Here is a 26,848-nt window from a genome sequence, read left to right as displayed (position 1 = left end):
ATAGGAGGATATAGAGAAGAATGACATGGAACAGGCAGACAGGAGCAGTCATTACCAGAGGGAGTGTCCATATTGACAAGATTCCAGATTTACCGGGGGATTTTAGTATTCTGGTGCAGAAGATATAACTGATCTGCGTTTCCCCAATCCATAAGGGAACGGAGACAATATATGTGAGACATTATTTACATAAAATTCAAGTCAAGCTTTTCTACTTTGTTCCAGAAAACATTGTGTCTACCAACGGCCTCCCTTAATCTAAATTATTCTTGAATTTGTGCATTCTTTTCCCAGCACAAAGATTTCATTAAGCTATTTGGATTTACATTGATGGAAAATTCTTAAATTCTTATCAACAAGTGCCATTTTCCCAGTCCACTGAGAGGCAGTATCAAGGACCTGAAATGAAATGAATGGCTTTTGGTTCAGAGCTTAATGCAATTGCATCCCTGGGATAAGTTATCATTAGTTTAAATAATCGGTACCTCAAGTGGGAAAAAGGCAAAGATTTGGGGTTTTTAGCATGGATTAAAATGAGCATCATTTTCGCTTTAAAGGGGGGATTTGTATCCAGTTAAAGCAGCAGCACTTGGTCTTTTAAGCAATCAATCCTTTTGAGGTTGAAGTTCAAGGATTAAGTCCAAGATCTTTTGTCAAAAGAGCAGAAAAAAGTCTGCTCATCTAGTGGTGATTGGCAGTGGGAGGGAGGGGGATATTAAGTGAGGAAAAGTGGACCTGGAGCTGAATTTTTTTTCACTCAAAATGAGCGGTATTCATTAAGTAGTAACACAAACACTGTTGGCCCTGTTCTGGCAACCAAGGGAGAGACCTGGGAGAGCTGTCAAGCACATTAGAAGTTTTAATGAAAAAAGACCTTGATTTCTAACCTAAACTCCGGTTATTGGGCAGCATGGGATCATAGATTTCAAAATGGCAGGGACCTTAGAGGCCACCTAGTCCAATCTCTTCATTCTATCCTGAAGACTTATACTGAGATTAAGTGATTTACCCAAAGTCACATGGGCAGGAAGTGACAGAGTCTGGTTTTGAACTCTGGAGTTCACAGACTGCAACTTTTCACTTTCAACTATACCATATTCATGATGACACAAACAGCCACCTTTAAAGTCCCTTTATTTTTTGTCACTCTCCCGACTCTTCCCCCTCCCCCTCACAAAACAGAAAAAACGTCATCGCCTGTTGGCCAACTTTTTCTGTAATGGGAGCTTCTCCTCCTTAGCAAGGATGGGCCTCAAGCAATAGACATAAAGGTTTCAGCCAGACCGAGACCCAGTTTCTTCCAACCTTCTTTTCCTCTCATTAAGCCTGGCCCACAGGTTTAACAATTTTAATGCCTACCCACACTACCGCAGTACTCTCATGTCTACAATACTATTAGGAGAAAAAAAAATCTTACCTCGGATTTGGCCCAATTCCAGTTGACTTTTTAGGTTTCCACCTGTCCTTGTTCTTTGATTGTAAGCTTAATCCTTGCACAAAGAGTGGGCACTTGAGCTCTGCTGCCCTGTCATGTGGTGAAGAGCTTTGGATCATACTACACAAATAGCATCTTGCATATCGACAGAGATGCTGGGCAGTGCCGAGCATATACTAGACACTCAATAAATCCCCGTCAACGGATTGACAAGTCATTCTGTGAACCTTTTTGGAACTTGGAGAAGCAAAATTAAATGCAGGGCAAAGGGAAACTCCATTTTGGTTTCGACGACAACGTAAATGGCAAGGAAACACTTTATATTCTCTTGGGGGAAATTCTCCTATTCGAGTCAACTCGACAAACATGCATTAAGCAGCCACTACGTGAAGGGGCAAGACCAACATCATCACGATTCAATTTAATGTGTATGTATTGAGCTCCTATGTGCTGAGTATTTTTGCTAGGCATTGGGGAGGGGCAGAGAGAGAGAGAGACAGTCTATTTAGGAGATAGCTCACACCCTCAACATGTTGGTGTTTTTATTCAGAAGACAAGATTATCATACAGAAAAATTCAGGGAATCAAAGATAAGAAATATACAATAAAGGACCAAAATTGAGTCAAGAGCCCTACTGTTTGGTACAGACAATATGAATCCCCGGTAGCCAGGTTAGGAGGAAAGAGAGCAATGTGGTCTGGAGTTGTAGGAAATGCATTAGACAGGAAGGGGGACCGGGGACTTGAAGAGATGAAGAGAATGCACTCTAAGCAAGAAAAATAGGAGGAGCAAATGGGATGACAGACTTAGTATTTGGGGACATGAAGGTAGTAAATAGAGAAAACAGGGGGCAGCTAGGTGGTGCAGCGGATAGAGCACCAGTCCTGATGTCAGGAGGACATGAGTTCAAATTTGGTCTCATATACTTAACACCTACTAGCTGTGTGACCTTGGACAAGTCACTTAACCCCAATTGCCTCAGCAAAACAACAACAACAACAACAACAAAAACAGCTCAGATTCAGGAAGTCTTGGGTTCAAATCCTATCTCTGATATATACTACTTAAATAACCCTGACTATTTAAATCACTTAACATTCCTTTGCCACAGGAAACTTTCTAAAACTATACGTAATGGATGAGTTGCTCTAGTGGAGGGACTTTCTCCCTAGGGAGTTACCTACACCAATTAAATCACAACTCTACTCACAAACCAAACCAAATTCCACAATACAGGATACATTTGTTCCTGGCCTTTCTAACAATTTGCAGAGATGGCCCTATGGATTTGCTAGACCGCTAGGCTTGTAACTGAAAGATTTTGTTTTGCAATGTGGTTGATGTTTTTCAGTTGTTATAGCTTGAAGAAGAATCAATGGCTTTCCAAAAATGGAACGGGTTTCATCAGAATATGGTGAGTTCCCCTTCCTTAATGGTCTTAAAGCAGAGACCAGGGACTACTTGTTGGCTACACTAGAGAGAGGATTCCTGTTCTGGTATAGTTTGGGTTGACACCCCTTTCTACTTGAAGATTCAGTTATTTTATGATGAATCTTGTTACATAGAGGGACATAATTGATTATGTTGTTTATGGAGGGTCTCAAATGCCAGGATGAGAGTAGTTGGTTTTAATTTACTTATTCTTTTCCTCCTTATCTTCTTCATTCTCCACCTCTCTTTGTTTTTTCCTTCCTTCCTTCCTTCCTTCCTTCCTTCCTTCCTTCCTTCCTTCCTTCCTTCCTTCCTTCCTTCCTTCCTTCCTTCTTTCCTTCTACCTTTCTATCTTTCCTTGAATTTTTGACAACAACCAGTTTAGAGCATAGCCGGAAATAGCTTTCACATTCAAGTGGAAAAGTCTGATAACAGCTGGAAATATCAGACTGAAATTTTAGTGAGACATCCTTTTCTAATCATTCCAATGGCTAGTGTCCTGCCTCCCTATATTAGATTGCTTTTACACATACTTATTTGTGTATATGTTATCTTTCCTGAAAGAATGGAGCCTCTTTGAGACCAGGGACTATTTCTTTTCTGTATTTGTATTCCCAGAGCTCACTGCAGTGCTTTCCACAAAGAGTTTAAGAAATGCTTGTTGATTGATTGACATCACGCTTAGCACCAATGGCTAAAGTAAGAGCGAAAGTCATGAAAAGACAAAACTTTCTCCAGACAGAGATTGTAGAGGGCAGATCATATTTTCTCACACTTGTTTTCTTTTCCACAAATTTGAAAAAGAAAAACTTAGATATTTTCTCCTCCCTTAATCTTCCCTGTAAAACAACTACAGTGATGGTGAGGAGAATCTCCTATAAATACAACCAATGTCATTTGTTCTGGAGTAGAAAAAGAATTAAAATGTAGACACCAGGGGGGCAAGTTAGTATCTACCTTTCTAACCATGTTCAACTGTCTCTCGTTGCTTTCATTTTTATCTGTCCTGCATCCCATGGGCTAAGTGTGCAAGTATATTGGTTCCACAATACACCTTGACCCACATAAGGAGAAATAAGCAATGAGTTAGGGCTGCAGCAGCTACCTTACCATCTGAAGAAACAAAAGCTCTTAAGCCCCAACACCAAATATGAAAAGCATAAGAAAATCCTAAATTTAAACACAACCTATTGATCTAATCTTTTAAATACAAATGAAGGCTTATTGAAAGTTTGAGGAGGAATTGTTAAAGGGAGGGAGAACTGTTCAAAGAGCAGGTTAATTTTTTTCTGGGCTGTTGTGTTACATTGGTTCATTGTGTTCTATTATACAAGTACCACTTACACAATTGGGTTCTGTCCTTGGTCCTGACACCTCTAGTATTTTTAATCAATAAACTGCAAGCCTGTTTGTTCGATCTGCAGGTGACAAGAAGTAAAATGTGTAACAGAATCAGGTCCCCAAAAGATATCGGTGGGCTAGAATAAACCAAAGCTAATAAGATGAAATTGAATAAGAACAAATAAGAACCCTTTGCTGGGTTTCAAACAATCAAATGGATGAAAGAAAGAAACATGGCAGTTTCCCTAAATGGCAGCTAAACAAAATGGCTGTTCACTTGGCGGAAAAACTCTGGGAGCGATAGTGGATTAAAAGTTCAATAAGAATAAACAGCATGGTTTGTTAGCAAACAAATAAATGTGATTTTTGATTGCGTTACAAAAGTTTAATAGTTTAAATAGTTTAAAAAACAAAAGATATAGTGAACATCAGTCTTTTCCCCTCTCCACCCTCCATGGAATCTGATCTAGTCAGATCATAACTAGAATATCATGTCCTGTGTAAGGTGAAACAAGATCTTGAGAAGGACCATGGCAGACAAGATAGGGCATGTGTCGGGTGAAAGCAACCAGGATGATGAAGAGCTTCGAGTGCATGTTACATGAGTATCTGCTGAAGAACTAACAATGTTTATTGGAAAGAGAAAAGTTGGGGAGGACACGATGGCTATCTTCAGGACTTTGAAGGGCTATCATGTGAAGGAGGATGGAAACTGTTCTTTATGGTCCTATAAGGCAGAACTAGAACCAATGGGTGGAAAATTGCAAGGAGGATGATTCCAGGGCAACAGAAAGAAAAAAATCTTAAGGAGCTGAGTCATTTGCAAATGGATGGGCCATCTTGGTATGTAGTAAGTTCCCTGTCACTAAAGATATGCCAGCAAAGGCTGGATGACCACTTTTAAGGATGCTATAACAGGCATGAATGCTTTAGGGGAGGATTAGACTAGGTGCCCCCCGAAATCCCTTCCAAGTCAGAGAGTCTCTAATTATTGAAGGTAGCCAAGAGTGGGCACAGATCAGCTCCAGAGACTCCCATGAATTAAAATCTCTAGGGGAAAAACTAGCTTGGCAGGCACACAATTTGAAGATGCAGAGTATACAAAAAACAGTTGGAAACCAAAAGAAAGTTTAGCAAATATAAAAATGCTATATATAAATATACGATATAGACCACTTTTTCTGCAGAAGAAAAAGGAATGAAATATTTCCTCTTGTCTGTGGACTCCCACCTGACAGATATTTAGAACAAGTTAAATGTATAATATATTCCTGGAGCTGAAGGTGTTTCCAAATGCTGGCTCGCCTTCCACTGGAAAGCTGCAGAGGCAGGCCTGTCGCAGTGGCTGGGACTGCCAGATTAAATAAAGAAATTTCAAGGTCAGTCCTATGCCTCATGTATCCCACATGGTTTTAAAAACCCCTTGTGCTGGCTGCTGGTACAACCCAGCAAACAAACAGATTAAGCTTTTGACCACAGAGGCATCAGAAAGGTGGGACTTGATGATTTACTGTTTTACTATGTGGAAAGTACCATGGGTAGGTGAACATGTCAGATGCCTGCTCTCTAAATGCATCACTCGTTACTCGCTGAACTTGCCCTTCCAATCTACTTTCCAGGAATTCTGGGAAATCTGGCTTTCTTACCTTGCTCTATACAAAGAGATCCCCATCACTCTGAGGTGACCGTCTATGAGTCAGAGAAGAAACCCACTTGTCTTTCTGGTTGGAAATTTACTTTTTCTTTTTTTTTTTTCCCCAAAGGCCATCTTTCACATAACCTGGTAGACACGATCAACAGAGCATAAACACCTAGTGAAAGCCTCCAATCCTAAGGCCCCTTTCAATAGATAGCCGTGTCATAGGCAGGATATGTTACACAGGACCTGTAAATCTCAGCCATGCTTACTCAGAGAGGGCATAGGCCGGGGGAAACATCGGCCCTGGTTTGAACGAGCTAGAATCACCCTTCCCACACCGGCGTTTGCCTATATCTCCTGAACTTGTCAAGTATTCTATAATGAAAAATGCAGAAGGCTGAAAGAAGGGGGGGAAAGGAGGAAAAGAACAGATACCCCCAAACAATGACTAATTCTGTTTGCCTAAAACACACACCCGACTTCATGCTTGCTGCTGAAAATCACAGGCATTCACGCTAAAACCGCCCACAGCTTTTTCCATCTACTCCATATTCCGCATGGAATAGGGGTAATAGCACTAGAGACGATGGAGGTGGATACATAGTCGCAGCTATCACTTTCCAGATATTTGAAGTCAAATGTTTTGAGTGGATAAATGAATACACACACACACACAACACACACACACACACACACACACACACGTGTGTGTGTGTGTGGAGTTTGTGGTCATGTAGCACGAGCAGAGTCATTTCATCTACCAAAATTCTGAACATTTCATTTAAAAAAATATAAGCATATACCCACCATTCAATTTCAGCTGATGGTCTAATGCAAGAGTCGATGACACTGAAACATAACACAAATTGGGAAGTGCTCATTTTATTAATGTTTATCAATTAAGGGTGTTTTTCCCCCAATCCCTAATAGAGATGGCTCACAGAACACATTTACATTCCCAGAAATGAGTGACTGACTCACTGCAGCTGAGATTACATTTCATCTGAAGAGCAATGACTACAGTTTGAAGTCTGAAGTGTCTACTAGCAAAAGGAGTGCTGAGCTATGACTCTGCAGAGACAAGAAGCCAACATAATTCTAAGCTCCTCAGGATCAGGCCAGGGATATGAGAGAAGCCCTCTCACAGGGCCACTCCCAATCGGATTTATTTATTTTTAAATCAAAGAAATATTCATGAAATTGGCTCTAGATGTCTAGGGTACTTTTGATCTCCTCCTGGGGATGATCCCCGAAACCATGTATACAATGACCTGGAAGAGTACAGGATTAGGCTTTTTTTCTTTATTTCTGTGTCTCCAAGCTCTCTCACCATCCCATCACCCAGAAGCCTTCAGCAGCACAAGGTGATCTATATTTCTGTTTTCCCTCACTGCAGCAAAAAAAATGCCACTCACCATAGTTCCCACACCCCAATAAAAAAACATTTTTATTAAGTCCCCACTTCATGCGAGGGCATGGGGAAATTTGAGATGTGTGAAAATGCCATAATAGTCTATTTCTGAATTAACACCGCCCCCCCCTTTTATCTGTATTATCTAGTTGTGTTTCCATAGTAAACATTTTAAAAAATGGAAATTCTCTTAACTTTTTTTCCCCTTTTGGGGGATCCAGACCTATAAATTCATTACTGTGAGGAACTCTTGGTCCGGAAACTCCCCTTCATTTTTGTTCTTAAAGCTAACACAATATTATCTCAAGAGGCCTCAACGTGGACTGGATTGGGGAACAGCCTTAGAGCCAAGAAGAGTTGAATGCAAGTCAGCCTCTCTAATATACTGGCTGTGGGACTCTGCCCAAATCATTGAAACTCTGGATGCTCCAGGCAATTCTCAAAATTCCAGATCTATATCAGAGGAGAGAATTTTCACAACAGGAATGATTTACACCGATGAAACCATGAGTCCAGACTAGTCTTCCCACCTACCCCCTGCAACTTTATCCCTAAATTAAGCGATTACTTTTCAATATTTATATTGCTAGCTAAGGTCTTCTCCATCCAGCTTAATTTACCACCCACGTGACTCCCCTAAGTTTTATAATTTAGAAAACAGACTTCCTGCTTTGACCTCTGTTCCTATCTCGTTTCATTTTCTGGTTCTCAGGCTTGAACAATATTCTTTTTTTCACTTATCCTCTCCTTTCGTGATCCCAAAGCACTCTTGCTATTAAGTCTCACGGTACACTTAGATGAAACCTTCTCTTTGCCTTTAAGGAGGGAAACTGAGGCACCGAGAGGTAAAGCCAGCACTCGAGCTTAAGTCCCCAGCCCCCACCGGTCCTTGGCTTCTATTTGCAAATTATACCCAAGCCCAAACTGCCTAACACCGTTAAGGCAGGACTGAGCGTTGTATATAGAGTGCTGTCAAACCTCATTATTCTGGACTCTACCAATTCAGTCTCTGATAACTGACCCTGAACTGCCCTGAAATTTCCTTCTGCACAAGTTATAAAGAAAGGGCTTGCTATGCAATTGAATAATGTAAACAAGATTTGGGAAGCATGTTTAATCTACTCAATCAATCTATTTTTTTAAAGGACTTTAGCATATCGTTTGAAAGAAAATGGAAGTTTCTCATTAAGATCACAGGTTTGGAGCTGAAAAGGGGACCTTGGAGGTCATCTCGGGGTCCAACCTCCCTCCTCGTTTTATGGAGGATGAAACTGAGACCCAGAGAAATTGGCTCACCGGGTAGAAAGTAGCGGTGGAAATCTGACTAAATGTCCTCTGACTGGAAATCCGGTCCACTGACCACTGGACCCCAAGGCCTCCGGAGGAGGTCAGGAGATAAGCCTTGTGGGCCTTGTTTTCCAAAATGGTCTGCAGTTCACCATATTTACTGAGTCTGATGAGTCCAGCCTCAAGTGGTCAGAATGTGTGAGAGGTGTGGCTATCACTGCAGTGCAATAGAAAGAGTTCTGAATTTGGAGAGGGGGCATTTTGGTTTGAATCCCAGCTCAGCTTCTGGGTCACCTGTGTGACCTTGTGTGAACAGTCATTTCAGTCTCTCTGGGTTTGAGTTTCCTCCCTGACCGAAGGAGGGGGTCAGATTAGATGTTCCCTGAAGGCCTTTCCAGCTCTAGGACTAAGATGTTATGTGTGACTTTGGCCAAGGCACTTCCCTTCCCACGAATTGAATTTCCTTCTCTTTAAAAACAAAGGGGTTGTATTAGATGGCCTTGGAGGTCCCTTCCAGCTCAAAATATGAGAGCCTACAGAAAGATCTAGATAGAGACATATAGAGATATGATTTCTATGCTATATAAAAATATATTTCTATTACATTTATTTATTACATTCAAATCTCTATATATTTATAATCAGAAGAGAAATTTAAGCAGCTTTTTTTTTGAGGCAACAGGGTTAAGTGCCTTGCCCAGGCTCACAAAGCTAGTGTCTGAGGTCACGTTTGAACTCAGGTCCTCCTGACTTTCACCTAGCTGCCTCGAGCCTATATATTTTTTAAATTAAAAACTAAGACTTAAAAGCAACTATGCTTACTGCCAATTATCGAATAAGTTTTGCTGATAAATGCATCTCTACAACCAAAGCATGTGGTTCCAATCAACCATTCATCTATTCATTCATCTACTCCCCAATCAGCTATCAACAGCAGCACCCAGAGTGGACACTGGAACTTCTTAAAGACCTTTGCTGAGAGCTTGGGCAGAAGGACAAACCTTCCTAAATATTAAAAGAGCACAGAGTGACATTTGCCAAGCCCACAATGAAATCTAATATTTGGTTTGTTGTGCACGTGACAGGGCATTCAAAACTATGAAGAAATCCAGGTCTCAGCCTTCAGTGATTGCCCTCATTTTAGAGGCCCCAGCCAAGCATCCGCTCCCTCCCACCTCCGCCCCCTGCCCACCAAAAGGAAGCGAGGAAAGCAATTTCATTTTCAAGGGAGATTAAACTATCGAGCCAAACCGAGCCTGATGTGCTCTTTTTATCAATAATCAATCGGGAGAACTTCAATCTCTGTTAACAATAGACTGGAGGGAGTTACCCATCTGCCCTTATTATGAGACCACGAAAGACTGAGGAACAGAAAGAAGTCTTTACCTCTATAACCATTTACCATCCCCCCCAGCTGAATTTGAAAGGAAAAAGAGGCTTCCTGGGTTTGGACCCCCTCTCTCCACAACCACCCATATCTCCACATCACTGAGAGTCAAAGTCAACCTGTTTCCAGGCTCTCAAACTTCCAGAGCTGGGATTGAGCTAGTCTGTTCCTCCTCATTTTACAATAGAGGAAATGGGGCTTTAGTGAGTTGCCCTAGGAGACTGAACTACTTAGAGCCTTTCTGAGTCTTCTTTTGGGGCTTCTTCCCCTAAAGAGAGACAGCAGGAGATAATAGATAAAGTATTGGACTTGGAGGCAGGAAACTTTGGGTTCAAATCCCAGTTCAGATGCTTTTTTACTGTGACTCTGGGAAAGCCACTTCACCTCCCTGTGCCTCAGTTTCCTCATCTGTAAAATGGGGCTGTCAATCATAGTACCCACCTCCCAGAAGTGTCAGGAAAGTCAAAATGAGATGACGGATGTGAATGCTTTGCTAACCTTAAAGCACAACTGAAATGTGAGTTATTATTAAATGTGAGCTCCAACGTGGGGCTGCCTCGTCACTTTTCGATCTTTTGGGGGGCCAGGATGATGCTAAGGAAGGTTTTGTTTGTGACGGTAAAGTCTCCAGAACTTTAAGGCCATGCCAAACATTTATCATTAGCATCAGTCCCTTCATCAATAATATCCAGATGCTGTTGCTGCTGATCCAGTGAGGATTAAATTGGGCCCATTGAAGCTCCCCTGTTAAACTAACCTTGAAAATGATATTTCCCTCCACTTCAAGGTACTCTTCCATTTGGGCAATTCCCTGTCCCCGAAATCAATCAGAAAAACTCCTTGCCAAACATTAACTGCCCACCCTGAAGGTCATTACGGATACTTTCAAAGCCTTCGAGATTGCATTATTGACCTCCGGGTTGGGCAGTTAATGTTTGGCGGGGTTAAGGCCTCTCCACTTCGCCGTGGGCGCACAGGTTCCTTCCACTGGGGCATTAAGTCAAAGGAAATGCCATCCTCCGTCGGTCATGATGGCATGAAATATCAACTTGGTGAATCACTGTAAACCGGGGTGGAATCGAACAGAATGGAGCTCCGCTCTCTCTGGGGTGGGCCAGTGGGTCAGGGAAGCTCAACAGAGAGATCAGTTCTCTGACAAGGCAATGCCCACCCATCACCCTAACCACGAGCATGAGCATAGAGCCTCTGCTTTGGACGCCCCTCTCCACGTGAGGATAACAAAGGCGATGAAGGTAGCTTTGCGCTCTGCCCAACCCTGTCTAGAAAAGAAACAATCGATCAACGCCGGGGCATTTCCTGATATTTACTGAATGTTCCTCTCCTGCCTGGATTTGGCCTAATGGCCCTTTGAACCAGTCATTAACTGGTAGGAAATGCCCTCCTCAGCAGCTGCTTTTGTGTAAATAGATACTCTTAGTTTCTGTGTCCCCCAGAAATGCCCGGGTGGTATCTAACACCCCAAAGCAACGTGCGTCAGGGCCAAACCACGAAGAAAAGCATGCTGCCTGCTAAATTAAACTCAAACCACATGATCCAGTCTATAAAATATACAAAACCCGGGGCCCGGTGACAGATTTATTGTGGCCTTACAGAATAAAGCCAAATATCTTTATAGAGGGAAAGAGTACACACACACACACACACACACACACACACACACACACACACACTCCAAAGCATACTGCTACTTTTGACCCAAACTGTCCCCAAACAGGAAGTAAAAACAAATTAACCAGCTGCAGCCTCCCCAAGTTATGAAGGGGACCAGCGTAACCAGCATTTCCTGTCATTGCTTGTCACCACCAGTGGGTCAGGATTGCTGGGCCTGTTGCTCTCTTTGCTTAATGACTGAAAATGGGAAGCTGGTTTCTTTGGAATTTTGAGGGGTAAAGAATAAGAGGGACCATTGTCCACTCCAGGCTCGCCTATGGAAAATCAGCATAACCTTGAGAAAAAGTATTTATTTAACCTTTGCTAGAGACACTTAACTAGGGCACGCCCCCCCCCTCCCCCGGAAATGATGCCCTAGAATAGCTCAGTTTGAGTTGCTTCAAAACGTGGCTATGATTTTGACTGGGGAGAAGCAGTTGCGGAGACCCACCCTTTCCACGAGCTCGATCAGAAACTGATAAAGGCACATCGGGCAGGAAAATATTTCTCCCGGAGAACTAGCTGGCCCAGGGCCTGGTGGGTTTGGCTGGTGGGTTTGAGGCTGGCTCCTGCCCTCGGGATGAGGTGGGCCCCTCTCAAGTGTGCTCCTGAGCAGGCTGGCTGCCTTGCAAAGAGCCCCATAGATCTCATGCCTTGGTTTTCTTTTTCCAAGTGAGCACACTGCACACACATGGATTTGGGGTCTGTGCCTTCCTCTCCCACTGAGAAACTCCAAATCCCTCATTATATACTTCGGGTCTGTCAACTTTGAAGGCCTTAAGAAAAGCAGCTTTCGCCCGGGAGTATCCCCCCGTCAGGAAGGAAACCTCCTTTTTGCCCCTCTGTGATAGATGGCTGAAAGTAGCTGCCACCACCCCTCCCCTACCCCCCAAGCGAAAAGGGGGACAAAGAGGGTGTTGGAGAACCAGTCAGTCCATCAGTCAGTCAGAAGTGCCGCCAAAATCCCAGGACGTTCTCCAGCCAGGCGGGCCCTCCCTTCGGGAGTCTGCCAATCACGGGCCACTGCCCAGCCAGGGTGCAGGGGCTGAACAGACTTCTTATTGACACGGCTTATGTCTGCAGGGTGCAGTTCCCTGCAAGCCTTTCATCGACAGATCTGATTAAAAGGGCACATTCACCCCCAATTTTATGGATCTGGGAGCCCTTGGACAGAAAGTAGGGGAGGGCTTGTAAAGCCGGGCCAGTTTTCACTGAAGATGGCCCTTCTCCACTTAGCTCAGGTTGCCCCAAAGAGATGTTTGCTGACTGACCCAAGCGGGGAGGTTTCATTTATTTGCGTCAATCAATCACCCAGGAAAACAAACCCACGGGGGCTTCTGTCTGACTCTCTAAAAATAGCCAAGCTCGGAGAAGTCCCAAGCCTGGAGGCCAATGGGTTTGCCTGGAGCCCTGGAGAGTGGGCACTGGGGCCCCTGCTGTTCGCTGAAATTTCCCTTCCTGGGCTAGGGAAGGAGGGATTTGGTACAAGGAGCGCATCCGGCTCTGTGTTTTGTTCAAAAGTCTGTTCTGGAAAAAAAAATAATCAAATACTCCAGACGGACGATTGAAAATAAAAACAATCCACAAAAAAGTATGGGCTTCTGCCTTCAATAGAAAGTCCCGTGTAAGGGCCAAGAGTAACCTTAACACTACATGACAAATTAATTTCCTCAATTAGTAAAGCAAATAAATGCAGAATCATACTACAGGATACAGGCCCAGGCTAAAATTACCTTCTCTTTTTCTGATGTTTTATTTTATTTTGGGAAGGGGAGGAAGAAAGAATTCGGTTAAATTCTAGTCTTCCTAAGTCCCCGTTGGACGAGAGGCACTGCGCTAGGCACTGGGGCTCTTGCGGCACAAGGAAAGGTGAAATGAAAATTGCCTGCCCTAGCTTTCTCTTTCCTTACCCATCTCTCCTGAGCAAGCCTCCCCCCCCCCTTCTTCTTCTTTCTTCCCCTGCAAGCTGCCTGCTTCCTCCTCAGGCCTGCCCCAGTTTGGCCGGCTTCCATTGACATAAGGAGAGGAGGTGAAGCTCTGCCCGAAGGGGTACGGTTATCTGGGCACAAAAGAGAATTGTGGTGGCTTTCATCTGGGCCACCATTTGGACTTGGCTTTTCTGGGTGCCGTAAAAAGAGCAGCCATTCATCCCAGTATCTCAGGAAATAAAAAACCCATGCAAATTCACCCTCTAAATAGGCAATCAGTGTTTCCCTGGAAAGGAGACAGGTCCCAGGGTCTTTTAATTTTCACCTGGGACAATTACTTTTTCAACTCCATAGGAGAGGAGAACGCAGAGTGTGGCTCACTTGGGTGGAGAAAGCCATTTCCTTTGCGGGGCTGGCCAAAAGGAAGCCCTGGGAGCAAAGAAGGATTGCCCGGGACATGCACGAGACTCACGCCATTCCTCAGGGTGGTACCTGCTCTGCAGGGGGGAATGGGGGGGGGGACACCGGCTGGGGGAGTCAATGCGGTAGCATAAGGAAAGCATTTTGCAAACTGTAGGGCACTATATGAATTCGACTGATCATCATTATTATTGTTATTCCAGTCTGCAACGTGTGGGGGGGGGCCGCTTTGGTTCCTCTTTGTGGAATATGAGGGGGGCATTAGCTATGTTTCTATCTATAACAGGGAGGGGGGTTATCAGTGAGATTCCTGTCTGCATGGGAGCATGAGGAAGGGCAACATTTGGAAACACTGACTGCAGTGGGAAGGGGGGGGCACCAGCTAGCATCTCTGCCTGCAGTAGGAGTGGAGGGGAAACTAGATGGACTTTGTGTCTGCAGTGGGAGCGGGGGTACACCTGATGGGTTAACTGAGATTCCTGTCTGCAGTGGAAGACGGGGGGGGGGCAGTAGTCAGGTTTCTGTCTCCAGTGAGAGAAGATTACAAAATGGGGTTCAGAGTCTAGAGTGAGCGTGGGGAGTGACAACTGGGATTTATGTCCCCGGTGGGAATGGGGAGCATCAGCTAGGCTTCCTGTGCCCAGTGAGAGTAGGGATACTAAATGGGTTCTTATTTTGAAAGTGGGTGGGGGGACCAATGGGAGTTGAAAGGCACCGGCCAGGGTTCTGGTCCTAGTGAGAGTAAGGGGGGTATGAAATCAGGTGCTCGTCTACTGTGGGGGGGGGGGGCAGCAGGTGGAATCTGTCTTCAGTTGGAGGGGGGAGCAGATGGTATTAGTGGGAGTGGGGAGGGGGCAGATGAGTATCCCGCTTTGGGGTGAGAGCAGAAGGGGTGCCAGCTGAGGATACTCTAAGTATTGGGCATGTGGGGGTCTCTGATGGGCTTTCTTCTGCGGGAAGAGATGGAGGGCTGCCAATTAAGATTCTTGCCTGCAGTGGGCAGGGGAATCAGATGGGGTTTCTGTATGCTGAGGGAGGCATCAGAATGTCTATGGTGAGAGTAGGGGAATACAAAATAGGGTCCCTGCCTACAGAAGGAGTTGGGGGGCAGCAGCCGAGATCTGTGTCTTCAGTGGGAGTGGGCTGTGCGCACGAGGTAGAATTCCTGGGAATGGTGAGAGTAGAGGGGCACACGAGGAGCCAAGTTCCCATCCGCAGTAGGAATGGGGGGGGTACCAAATGAGGTTTGTGTCTATCAAAGGAGTGGGGGGTCATGAGCGGAGATTCATGTCTGCAGTGTGGGGGGGGGCGGGAGGTAGCTAGGGTTTGTGTCTGCAGTGGGAGTGGTACCAGCTAGGGTTCATGTCTGCAGAGAGAGTAGGAGGGGCACCAGTTGAGATTCTTGTCTGCAGTGGGAAGGGGGGGGCGTCAGTTGGAAGTACCGTCTTCGATGGGAGTAGGAGGGGCACCAGTTGAGATTACAATCTACGGTGGAAACACGGGAGGGGGGAGTTAACCAGTTGTAATTTCTCCTTGCAGTGGGAGGGGGGGGAGAGGCTGGAATTCAGCTTTGGATTCCCTTGCAGTTTCAGCCCACACTCTCTTTTGTGATTCAGTTTCTTTGGCCCCCCTAAAAGGCAGGTGATGCTCCCCCCTTCTCTGTTCCTAAAGTGTACTCACTCTTGGATCATGAGGAAAGTTGATGGGGGGAGCTGAACCTGCTTGAGTGACTGAATGTTAGGAGTGGAGAAAGAGAAGGAAATCAGTGCGTTTTCGGGGCTTGCAGAGTGCTGCTGTAGCAACTAGCCTGTGGGCTCCCCCTCAAACCTGCCCGCTCAGCTTCTGACCTCACTGGCTGGGGCACTAGCACTGGGTTTTGGGATAGCCTTGCAATGCCTAGGTACGGGTAGGTTGACTTTAGGGAGGCGTCCCACAAAGCAGCTAGCTAAAATCAGGAGTCTTATCTCCTGGAGCTTCTACCCTCCCCTCCTCTCCCCCCCCCCAATTTAACAGCTGATAGAAGCGCTTCCTGGGAATGGCCATAACATTTTAACAAGCAATGTTAATCAACTCTACATCTCCTGTAATGTTCATTTAAAGCAGAAGGGGCGGGGGGAGGGGGGGGGCTTCTGGAGTCCTCATCCATGAGGATCAATGAGATAAACATACTGGAAGAAAAGCAGCCTATAAATATACAGGATTCTTCTAGAATTAGGATGGTGATGGTCCTCATCATCATTATCACTATAGTTATTATTATTATTATTACTACTACTCATCACTATCCCTCTCGAGTCTGGAAGGATTCAGTATTTGACAGGTTAATTGCCTGGCTTGGGAATACAGGATTCCTCCTTATGCCTCAGTTTCCTCAAACATGCCTAAGAATCGACAGAAAATCCTTTCTCCCCTCAGCTCTTTTGGGAAAAAAAAAGAAAAAAGAAAAAGAAAAAGAAAAAAGAAAGGTAAAGGGACCAGGGCACTAATCTAGAATCTTTTAGAGGACTGAGTCAATTCAGCTGTCCTATTCAGCTGGCTGGGAGTCAACCCTGACCTTTCTGAGCCTGCTCCATCTCTTTACAATAAAAATGATTACAGTTTCTTTCTTGATCGTATGATTGTTCCTCATCAGTTTTTTTTTTTTTAAGACCACAGTCATCAATTTAATACCAAGCAGGACTAAGTGGCAGATTTATTGGAGCTCTTTACTGGTAGGCTGGAATGACCTGAAAAGAACTTTTCTTTAGGCAAAGTCATTAACACCTGATAAAGTAATTGATACCTCGCTAATCCCCCAGCTCGGCGGCTCTGGTTCACACGGGGGCACTGGGATCTCTGGCCGGTGTCCTAGCCATTTTAGGAAGAGGAGGAGTGCCGCCTCGGGCTCTCTAAAAGCGCACCCTGCCACATACCTAATGGCATCCTCAGCGGGCACGATTTTTTTTTTCCAACTGCGGATAAAATGACTTCCCCTTCCCCCATCAAACAGTATATTTTATTTCCTTAGAAAATAGTCCCTGCCCCGCCGTAGCTGCGGGAGGCAGTTTTCTCCCTTTCTTTTTCAACAAGCCACAGCCATATTCTACTTATGACAAACAACGACCTCCTCCACAAAACGGCCAGAAACGTCTGATTTGGGGTTTTTTTTTTTCCCTTCTCTGCCTTAAAGAGTAACAGACTAGTAACAGTAGGTTCGAGAGGGGTTGGGTGGGGGTGGGAAGGAGAAGAGAGAGCTAAATCCATCTGTTCTGTTAGTTTAAAAAAAAAAAAAAGAACTTGCCAACGTTGCCGCAGGTATCCCAACACCCCAACTGAGGCAGGGCTGCGGAGACTCCGAGCCCCGGCTGACATTCGATAGTTTTAACAAGCCAGAGACTATTACCTCACTCTAATTACAGGATCGGGTTCCACGTCCGACACGGACGGTGATTTATTCTAGCCTGATATGCCCCAAATCCCCACGTTCCTAATCCTATCCCACCATTTCTTCCCAACGCGAAAGGGGGAATCAAGCCCACCGCCTCGCTCCGTGACTGTCCCGGCTGCCAGGCTGGCCCGGAACGCCGACGCGATCTGCGCCCGGCGGACTACCTGGGAAAACCAGCACCTGGGGGCAGCGGCCGGCGCCGCGGGCCGCGGAAAGGGTGGCTGCCGGGCGGCGGGCGGAGGCCCGGCCGGAGCTCCCCGGGCACCCAGCCTTTCCCTGAGATGCTCTGCTGACTTTTTCCTAGCGAGCGGCAGGCCGGGTAGCACGAGCCTACTGGTCACCGGGATGAATTACAAGTCCAACGGAATCCAGACAATGAAGTGAAACAGAGCCGGTTTCGTGGCAAGTTCTCGTCCGGATCCCCGGGGGACTTTCTGCTCGAACCCGGGGCCGCGGGGAGGGCGGGGAGGGGAGACCAGTCTCCCCCGTTCCGGCCGCCGGGTCTGCGGCGAGCCCGCGAGTCGCGCCCTTCGGCATCCATTCGGACAGCCCTCCCTCTAAAAAGGGCCCCCCCCCCTCCCCCCAGCTCCCATTCCCGTATACACTGCAGCTTCGGAAATTCCTAGAGAGGACACACCTCGCGACGCAAAGGCCCGATTTCCGAAGCGCTTCGGGGACCCGGCAGAAGTGAAGGGGGACCGGGCTGCCACCAGGACCCCTCCGGCCTCCTTGATTCTCTCCTTCCAAAGAGCGTCCTAACAACCAACTTGCCCGGCTCCCGCTGCCATTGGGAGGGCTCACGTCCCCTCTTTTTGCTAAGTCGGAGAGGAGCGAACGGGAGCGGGCCGTGCTTCTCCCCCCCCGTCCCCCCTCCCCCCCCCCCCCCCGCGTGTCTCCCATTAGCTGGTTGTGCCAGGTTGTGCTGGCTGAGCACTATTGCGGCATGTGTCAAATCTGACACCCGTGGCTGTAATTTAAGAGCTCTGATGCGCAGAGAGGGCTGCAATGATTCAGCAAGGAAACCTATGAGAAGGCAGAACCTATGGAGAACTGGGAGCAAAGTGTGTGCCTGGGCAAAAAAAAAAGGGGGGGGGGAGAAGTTGCCACCTGGCCGGGCTGGCCCCTGCCTCGGGAGCGCCCGCCCGCTGCCCACCTCCCGGCCCCGCGGCCTTTAGCCTCTCCTGCGGGAAGAGAAAAAGCCCTCCGGCTATTTGGCTCAATTACCAATGACAAGAGCAAAACAGTCCATAGTAAACAGCACTTTAACTGGGCTCTGCTTCTTTGTTTCTAGGCAGACTACAGTGCGGTGGCAAAGCCGAATAAGTGCGCATGCCCTGGGAGATGTACAGAAAAATCTTTTGGCTCCCTCTCTTCACCCCTCTCACTCTCTTGGTAACTATTGTGCCATGGGAGTCTGTCAAGTACTTTCTACTGCTTGGGAAGAGAGGAGAGTAGTCAGAGATGGGAGCAGAAAAGCCAGCTCCCATCCCAGGCAAAAATAAAAAAATAAAAAAAAAGACCGTCTGGGGAAGGAGGGGGGATGTCGCGGGGGGGGGGAGAAAACTGAAAATGGGGGGTGTTCATTTCTGTTTTGTTTGTTTTGTTTTTTAACAAAAAAATGGAGAGGTCGAATCAGCCAGTACACGGGCTCAGACCTCGAGAAGGGAGCGATTTTAGCTCAAATAAGCCACTGCCCAGAGCCCGGCGTTCATCGCCAGCATTTGTAAAACAACCAACTGTCCCTCTCCTAAGTCTTCAGGATTGTTTCTGAAAGTCGGGGGTGCGGGGCGCGGGCTGCGGCTGGGGGCAGAGTCGGGGAGCGGGCTGGGGACAGAGTCAGGGCGCGGGCTGGGGCCGGGGGCAGAGTCGGGGCTGGGGGCAGAGACAGGGCGCGGACTGGGGCCGGGGCTAGAGTCGGGGCGCGGGCTGGGGCCGGGGGCAGAGTCAGCGCATAGACCAAAATGAGCAACCTTTTCGAAACGAAAGGAAGGGAAATGTTTTGACTCTGATTGTCGTCCTGTCGGCTGTGGAGCTATGCATGTAAGCTGCTGCGAGTCCCGGATCCACAAATCGAAGGGAAAGTTCACCCACAAAGAAGCACTTCCCTAATAAAAGGCAGACGAGAATGAATGCCACGCAAAGGACACCAAGACGTGTCCCCTAAGACAGACGCAGGAGCCCCAGATCCCCACAGTGGGTTCGCCACCCCCCCATCCCCCCCCCCCCGCCTTCTTGAGAGACGCAATCAATCCACAAACCAAACTTTCACTACTCATTTGCTGCAGTTGTTTTGTTTTTGTTTTTGTTTAAGTGAAGGCTCAAGAATGGAAAAACTCCCCCCTCCCCAAAATCACTTTCGGAACATCCCTTAGAATCTAAAAGCGTCATTATTCTTTCCAGGTCCCAATAATATTTAAAAGGAAGAAGAAGAAAAAGAGGAAGAGGAAGAGGAAGAGGAAGAGGAGGAGGAGGAGAGGGGGGAAGGAGGAGGAGGAGGAGGAGGAGGAGGAGGAAGAGGAAGAAGAAGAGGAAGAAGAGGAAGAGGAAGAAGAAGAAGAAGAGGAAGAAGAAGAAGAAGAAGAAGAAGGACAAGGAGGAGAAAGAGAGAGAGAAGGAGGAGGAAGAAGAGGAGGAGGAGGAGGAGAGAAGGAGAAGAAAAAGAAAGGAGAAAAAGAAAGAGAAGGGGGGGGGGGACCTTGCCGGGTTTGCTGAGCCGGAGCGCAGAGGAAGAGCGTTGGTGAGGGAGCCGCTTACAATTTACAGCACTGCGTTTCCCCCAAAAAAAATTTGGGGAGGGGGAGAAAAATATTTTTCAAAAAGATCTTTAGTTGCGCAAATGATTTTCTCCCGCAACGCCACGCACTAAGCCCCCTTCCAGGCGTTTTGGCAAAAAGAAAAAAAAAAAAAAGAGGGAACACGAAAACAAAATGTAAAGAGCCGTCAAAAATCTCACCTCGCCAAAAGGCACCTCTCTCTTGCTCGCAAAGAGGGCATGACTATTATTAATATTAATATCATAGTTTGGATTGCTCTGACTGTTCTGGTTTTGTGGGAACTCCCTCCGTCCCAGGGGCGGCTTGGGGGGGCGCCTCCTTAAGAACTTTGCTCCCCAAAAGAAAAGTCCGATTGCGGCTTACCTTCCGCTGATGGTCTGGAGTAGCAGCGGCGGCTGGATCGGCTACTACGGGGCCCAGCTCTCAGCTGCAGCAGCAGCAGCAGCAGGAGCAGCAGCAGCAGCAGCAGCAGCAGCACATGCCATATGTTAGCTGCAGAAGCAAAAGCAGCACTAAGCAAAGTCGCCCAAGTGCTAGGGGAGGCTTTAGTAGGGGTGCAGGACGGATGCCGCCATTTTAAAGCCCGGCTTCGGAAATCATTAAATATAAGCAAATTAAAGCCCGCCCCACCTCCAGAACTTCATGACTGGGACGTGCAAGCCAGCTCCAAGTATGCAGCTCTGGGGGATAAAATGTCAAGACGAGAGCGAGCCCCGCGCCCGCCGCCGCCGCCGCCGCCGCGCGCCTCCGCGCCTCCGCCGCGCGCCGCCCGCGCCTCCAGGGCTCCGCCGCCGCCGCCGCCGCGCGCCGCCGCGCCCGCCCTGGCAACACAGCAGCCCGGGGCTCGCGGCCCCCCGGATCGCGGCGGGCTCCCGGATTCCGGGGCGGGCCGCTGCGCCCCGCCAGGGGCCCCCGACTCCGCAGAGCTCGCCCCCTCCTCACTGTCACTCCCCCCCCCCCCACCCGGGCCGACTTGGTTCAGTCCAGCCCGAGTGCACCTAATAGCTTCCAAGATCTATGTCGTACATGGTTGGAGCTCGGGCTGGCTGCTGCCATAGCAACCCAGGCAAAAGCCTCACTCCTCTCTAGCTAAATGCATCTATCAATACTCTAAGGTGAGTCAACAAACCAATTAACACAAACAAATGCACCGCTGCACTGCACGGGAAAGGAAGGAAAAACACACTCACACGCTCACACAGACCCACACCCAGGGGCGCTCCCCTCTGCACGCCGCCGGGACCCGGGGGGCTCGACACCGATAGGGGGAGGTGGTGGCTCGGCGATCGGCGCAGCCCCGAGCCGCCGGCACAGCCCAGCCCGGCCCGACTCGACCCGGCCCAGCCCGGCTAGGGCGGTTTGGCTCTGCCCGAACCAACCGGCGAGGGAGTTGCGGGGGGGAGGGGGAGTGCACCAGAAGCCGCCGCTTTCCCCCGGCTTTCACCTCCGAGGGCCACTGCCGATCAATTATTAAATGCACTCGAGAAATTCGCCGTCTTTAAAAGGACCTCCCTCGAGCCGGTGCAAGACCTGGGGGACAGCCACGAGGAAGGTGCGCAGCCCCCAAAGTAGGGACGCCGTCTCCCGCAGCGGCACCGCATGCCAGCCGGCAGCGCCCGCCTGGCCGCCCGTCCTCCCGCCGGGCAGCTCCGGAGGGAGGGAGGGAGGTCCGGGCGCTAGAGCTGCACCAGCCCAGGCACAGCTCACCTTGCTCGCAGCACCTCGCTCTGACCCTAAATTAGGCGAGTCCCAGCCGAGTTGGGGGCATTCGCGGGCTGTCTCTTTCTTTCTCCCTCGCTCTGTCTCGCTCTCGCTTCGCGTTCTCTCTCTCTCTGTCTCTATCCTCTTTCTTTTAGGATTTCAAAGCGGGGCTAAAGAATTCACTCTGGCTCTCACACCTGGCATATGGATACGTTTCCTTCTCGCCGCCGCACTATCTTTCTTAACGCACACGTCCCCATCTTCCGACGATTCTCGGGGCTTTGTGCACCGCGCCGGTGCGTCGGAATCAAAGCCCCGAAGATCGTGTCGATTTCACTGGGGTGTGAGACTATTTAAAAATAAGCAAAAAGCACACGGTGTAGCCTCGCCGGGGCTGCTCCGGCACTCGCTGAGTCTATTCCCCGAGGAATAAAGCCACTTCCTTGGGAAGCTGCAGCCTTCAAAAAAAATTTTTTTTTTTCAACCTCCTATTTGAACTTATATATATAAAAAAAAGCCGAGTTCATGCAGCAAACGACACTTCCTAAAAACCAAAAAGTTTTAATACAATAAAAAATAACAAATGTAATGTTACGGGAGAGAGGGAGAGAGGGAGAGAAAGAGCCCCAAACCAACCTGTCCGCGGGCTAATATTCATCTAAAATATATCGCAGTCATCTAAGAGGTAGAATAGAAGATAGATAAAACAATAGAAGAGACCAAAAATACAATGGAAAGAAAGCTATAGATTAGAAAATAGAGAGGAGACGAGAAGAGACCACATACTCACAAGTCAGCTCGCCCCCATCCTCTGCCTCTCTGTGAATACCCAAACCATTTTCCCCTCTGATAAGGGCTAGGGGGGCGGGGGCTAAGAGGAGGAGGAGGGGGGAGAGGCTGAGCGTTGCAAAGTACTTTTGTATTAAGTGGAGCCGGGGCGGTTAGCCCTGAAATGAGCTCCCCAACATTTTCCAGAGGAAAAGAGAAACCCAAAGACGTGCAATATTATATTTTTTAAAAAACTCCCAACTTTATATCCATGCAGTTAGAGGTCTGTCGCCGTTTAGAGCAATAAAACAGAAGAGAAAGCTCAGCTACCGTCTGCAGAAATAGCAGTCATGACTAATACCAGCAAGTAGCCCCATAGGTTATTCTCATTATTCTCATTATTCTTATTCTTTTTATTTTAAAAAATCTCGGGCTGGCTCAGAAGCAAATATATTCGGGAACCGCAGTAGCGGTCTTAGAGAAATTCATGTACATTAACCCTTGGCCGCCTCCACGCTTTGAATTTTATTTCGCCAGCCCTTCTCCCTCTCGCTTTTCCCACCGGAGGGGGGGGGGCGGAGGGGGACGCCGAGCGAGCCTCTCTCCGCTCCCGAAAGCCTACCGTCCCAGGACCGAGCAGCCGGGCACGCGAGCCTCCGCCAAACTCGAGCGGTTACGGCTCGGAGCCCGATTCCCGAATGGCCGGCGCTACTTTTCATCTGTGCCGCGGCCAGCCCGAGACAGAAGCCCAAACTCATCTGGGGCGAGAACTCGATACCTGTTTTGTTAGCGGAACTACCCCGGCGGCGGGTCATTACCGGCAGGGCTGGAGCACCGGCCAGAGGCTGCCTTCCACTCCCTCCCACGGCAGAGTATCACAGAAAGAATCTCTCCGAGACGATATGACAGAGCAGTATCTCTCACCTCCCCTAGATGGAGAAAACTGGAGCACAAACCACCTAGGACTCCGAAGTTTCGGGCTCCTGGAAGCAAAGAAAAAAGAAAGGCGAGCCCGATATCCGCCTCCTCCTCGTGAGACTCCGACCTCGCCGCCCCTTGCCCTCGGCCCCGGCCGACACCCTCACCCCTCACCTCGCCCGCTGACCCGCAAAGTTCTCACAGTCCAATCCCTAGCACACAGGGGAAGTCATTTTGGCGATCCAGAAACCGCAGTCGGCTCCGAAGGAAAAAAAGGCAAGGCTGAATTATATAACTTTCTACACGAGGACCTAACAAATGAGGAACTGTTATCGCCGAGATCCAACAAAGAACTCTTTATACCAAGCCTAACTTTGCTTTGCACTGCTTTTTCCTACCTCTTCGCTCTCCACGACGGTGTGTGTGCAAGCCTTCTCCGGTGGGAGTCAGATACGTGTGCGTGTGGACCACGCGTGCAAATCACACACACACACGTTCATTGCATATACACGGGTACCCAGAAACGCAGACGCATTTCTTCCTGAAACGCATGTAACCCTGAGGCTAGTTCTTTTTTAAATGATTATTATTAGAAACTGGATGAAGGCAGACTCTCTGCATCATGAAAACAAGGTCACGGATAGGTAATCCGCCGGCCACCCAGCAGCCCGGGTTGCTAAGTTAGCCTCCCGCCCGGGGACAATAGACCGCTAATAATTTCCTAATAGGCCCAGGGAATAGGGGTCCTGCTATTTTCTCGGGGGGAAGGCAGGCTGCAGAACAATGGTGGGGATGGCTCCTACTTCAGACTTTTGGATAAGCCAGAATAACGGCAAAACTGAGGATGGGAGTGGGGCAGAGAGTTAAAATGAAGGACCAGCCTCGCAGACGTACAAAGCGCTCGGTAGTTTGCAAGAACAATAGGAGTTCGCTCCTTCCCTTTGCCACCCGTGTAAGAAGTGACAAAGGTTCTGGGGGGAAGCCCCATCAGGTAATTAGCCTCGGTTCTGGTAGAATGGCACACACACACACACACACACACACACACTCACACTCACACTCTCTCTCTCTCTCTCTCTCTCTCTCTCTCTCTCTCTCTCACACACACACACACACACACACACAGCCTCTCCTCTCTCCCTGCAATGGGCTTGGGGTGCTAAGACAAACGCAGTCTTTTTGGTACAGTTTTCCTGCCGTTTTATGATGGAGAAACGCTCTGTGCTCGCTCCTTTTTGGGCAGTGATCACCATAAGACTCGAGCTCCAAGTTTCTTCCCCCCCTCTCCCCCTCACCCCGGAAGAGCCTTTCTGTCAAACAGTTAATGCTGCTCGGGCACCCCGGCCACCGGTTGAGGAGTCCCGAGGCTGGGAAGATGCTCTCAAGCACCTTTCCAATGGCTTTTTCCCCCCATTTCCCCATGTTTGTTTCCCCAGTAGCAACCGGGACGGCCCAAACCATCATGAAGGTGAGGTGAGTGGTCAGAAAAGGAGACCCAGAGTCACAGAGTGAGAGTGAAGAGGACCAAACAGAAGGGAGAGGCAGAATGGAGCTGAGCCAGGGGGCATTCACAACAGCGGAAAGAGACACACGCAGAGGTCTGATAAGATGAACTGGCGTGGAGCAGTTGTGATCAGCACTGATAGAAAGGAACACTCGGATCAGTGAGATTACGGCCCCACTGGAGCTGATAATTAAACATCTCTGTTTTGCGAAAAGCTTTGCATACATTATTGCATTTGATCTTCACGACAACATGGGGAGCGAGTGCTGTTTTACCACCACCACCTCCATCGCTCTATTACTACTCTGATTAGAGATACCACGGTACAGTGGAAAGAGCAGAGCTAGGTCTGGAGTCAAACCCCCCTCCCCGCCCCCATTCAAATCCCACATCATACGGTTGCTTTTTTTGTCCGGCTTTGGGCAAGCCACCTCACCTGCCTGAGCCTCAGTTTCCTCCAGTGTAAAATAAGAAAGTTGCATTAGATGGCCTCTGAGGTCCCTGCCATTTCTAGATTTAGGACCTCGTATAAGTCTCTTTCTCTAGGTCTCAGTTTCTTCATTTAAAAAAAAAATGGGATTGGACTAATCTGATCCAACCTCCTTCTCTTACACTGGAGGAAACTGAGGCCCAGGAAGCCCCCCCCCCCAAAACAAAAACCAAGCATAAAAGCATTCCCCGCCTTCAAGCACTTACATTCTACTCGAGCAAGTGATGGAGTGGTGGCATTGGAAGGTTAAAGACCTGGGCAAAGGTGCCTTGGGTGGAACCTGTCCTGGGGATTTACCAGAAGGATATGGCAAAGAAATCACATACTGTGAGAAGGCAGGGAGGAAATGCAGTTGGCACCGGGGAAAGGAGTCTCTGCAATGATGAGCTCTCTCATCAGTGGAAGGCTGGAATTTCAATCATAAAAATGGAAGATTGAGAATCAGATTGGAAATGTGGTAACTTCTGTAGAATGTTGTTCCAATAAATATAATTAACTTTGACTGGTGCAGGAAGGAATTCTCTAAGTTATGCAATGGTTTGGTAACAAAAGGAGCACTGTAGTTTACAACCAAACAAATGTGGCTGTGTGTTTCAAGTTTCTGGATAGGTGAAAAGTGAAATATTCTCATATAATAGTGTGTTGTCTACAGCGCCGGCCCTGGAGTCAGGAGGACCCGAGTTCAAATACATCCTCAGATACTTAAGGCTTCCTAGTTGTGTGATCCTAGGCGAGTCACTTAACCCCCACTGCCTCGGCAACATAAAGAAATAAAATGGGAATAGAATAGAAAAGAATAGTGGGTAGTCAATTGGGGAAGTTTTGGAACTCCCATCACACTCTATCAAAAATCGCCTGTCCCCTTTCCAGGAAGAGGAGTAGCTCATGCAATCAATAATCTTTCAAAGAATAAATACTTTGAACAGGGCCAGTCTGCTTCTTCCTACATAAAATGAGAAGTCGAGCTAGATTATCTCTAAAGGTTCTCCTAGCTTTGACATTAAACAATTCTTTGTGTCCAGAGCAAAAAAAAATATTAAAAAGGACTCAGAACAATAACATAAATGCTACTTCCCAAAGCAATCTTGAGCCTTTGTGGAAGGAGGCAGCCTTTGTTTCTCCAATAACAAGGTGAGGTAATCTGATCACTTTTGTCAAATGTCAAAGGGAGCCTCTGGCATAGGTAGAAAAGTGCTCCATTTGTTCATTCACTCAACAAACATGGCCCTAAGCTTTGAGCTGACAGTGCACAGAAAAACTGGATACAGCCAAAGGATCATAGCTTTAGAGCTGGAAAGGGCCTCAGAGATCATTG

General features: G+C 47.8%; 1 protein-coding gene and 1 long non-coding RNA gene across 8 annotated transcripts in view; one reads left to right on the top strand and one right to left on the bottom strand.

Moving 5' to 3' along the window:
• The window catches only part of MBNL3 (muscleblind like splicing regulator 3), a 164,800-nt gene extending 141,060 nt beyond the window's left edge, over positions 1-23,740 (bottom strand). The window contains exon 1 of one of the 7 annotated variants that reach the window (XM_051968709.1): positions 23,546-23,740. The gene's annotated coding sequence lies outside the window, so the exon portion shown is untranslated. Of the gene's footprint in view, positions 1-6,654; positions 6,687-20,515; positions 20,612-22,643; positions 22,662-23,545 lie in introns of those variants that run through there. The other 6 variants (XM_051968710.1, XM_051968707.1, XM_051968711.1 and 3 more) reach the window with 6 other exon arrangements.
• LOC127542855 (uncharacterized) lies at positions 20,985-25,257 on the top strand. The gene is made up of 2 exons (XR_007948826.1): positions 20,985-21,267; positions 24,976-25,257. It is a non-coding gene; the product is annotated as an uncharacterized LOC127542855 (long non-coding RNA).
• Positions 25,258-26,848: the final 1,591 nt, after the last annotated feature.

Source organism: Antechinus flavipes, chromosome X (genome assembly GCF_016432865.1).
Source record: "Antechinus flavipes isolate AdamAnt ecotype Samford, QLD, Australia chromosome X, AdamAnt_v2, whole genome shotgun sequence".
NCBI classification, from domain to species: domain Eukaryota; kingdom Metazoa; phylum Chordata; class Mammalia; order Dasyuromorphia; family Dasyuridae; genus Antechinus; species Antechinus flavipes.
Note: the sequence above shows the minus strand (reverse complement) of the source record. Positions and strands in the feature narration are given on the sequence as shown.